Here is a 1,404-nt window from a genome sequence, read left to right on the forward strand (position 1 = left end):
CTAGTTACGCCACTGGACATATTTATTATTTATTTATATTTATATAATTATTTATATAATTATTTTTAATGTTTACCCAAACGGGTAATTTTGCTAGGGCTCAACAGTGTCCGAAAGCACAAAATATTTGCAAATGTATTGATAGTTTACCTATTTGGTGTATGTGCCTCAGGTACAAATACTCTTTCGTCCTGTCTTAATGTCTTTTAAACATGAGACAGAAGGGATCTATGGCCTATTTAGCCCAGTCCTGACACCACATGCTGGTTATCACCCCTGGTGCAGTGTGTTTGCATTGTGATACTTTACATGGTATATAAATACATCTCACATATACATTGTCTGCTCACAGTGAGGTACCGAAATGAAACAATTGTCTCTATTTTTAGGAAGCCTTGGGAGCATATGTTACACAAGCCAGTTTGCCAATTAAGTAAGACAGAGAATGATTTAAGGAATTTTCACTGCCCGTGTGAAACAAAGCTTTGTAGAATTCCCTCTTACTTCTGCTAATGTGTAAGCAACAAAAAGGAGGCTTCATCCTGGAAAGAGACTTCAAAGAAGGCGCCACACTTACCTCTCTGTCTCACTGTGACAGCTTGTAATGTTGTAACAACCACAAAACGTTCCTAGCCTTATGTACTCTAATGCAGGATCATCATCATGCACCACCTAACATAGGGTGTATCAAAACTGGGGTGCTGAAGTCCTATACATACTGTATCCATTGCACAAGCAAAGTGTAAGTTGATGCATTTAGCAAAACAATACTTTCAATCAAAGAAACTATAAAACATGTTGGCTTCTGTACAGGTTAAGAGTCCAGTTTTTTATCTGTTAATATATAGTTGTGTTCAGAATAATAGCAGTATATTTTAAAATGTGAATAAAGCTCAAAATACTTATAATACATTTTATTTCCATACGCGCAAATGCATTAGGAACACTGCACATTCTATTCCAAATCAAAACATGAAGAAGAAATGTATCACATTTGTGTTATTCCTTTACAGAAAGCGTAGAAAAGGGAATATTAGGCTGTTCCAAAACTGCATTGTTCTTTACAAACGCAAACATTCACTGTATAAACTGAAACATGTTTCAAGATTTTGCTTTCTTTTGAATCACTGAACTAATATTTAGTTGTATAAACAGTGTTTCTGAGAGCTGCTGCACATCTGTGTTACATGGAGTCGACCAACTTCTGGCACCTGTTACATTCCACAATTCTTCTGCATTTAGTGGTTTTGCCTCAGAAACAGCATTTTTGATGTCACCTTACAAGTTTTCTATTGGATTAAGGTCGAGGGATTGGGCTGGTCACTCCATAATGTCAGTCTTGCTGGAACCAAGATGTTGCTCATTTACTGGTGTTTGGGGTTGTTGTCTTGTTGAAACAGCCAT

This window comes from Xenopus laevis, chromosome 2S (assembly GCF_017654675.1).
Source record: "Xenopus laevis strain J_2021 chromosome 2S, Xenopus_laevis_v10.1, whole genome shotgun sequence".
In the NCBI taxonomy this organism is placed as follows: Eukaryota; Metazoa; Chordata; class Amphibia; order Anura; family Pipidae; genus Xenopus; species Xenopus laevis.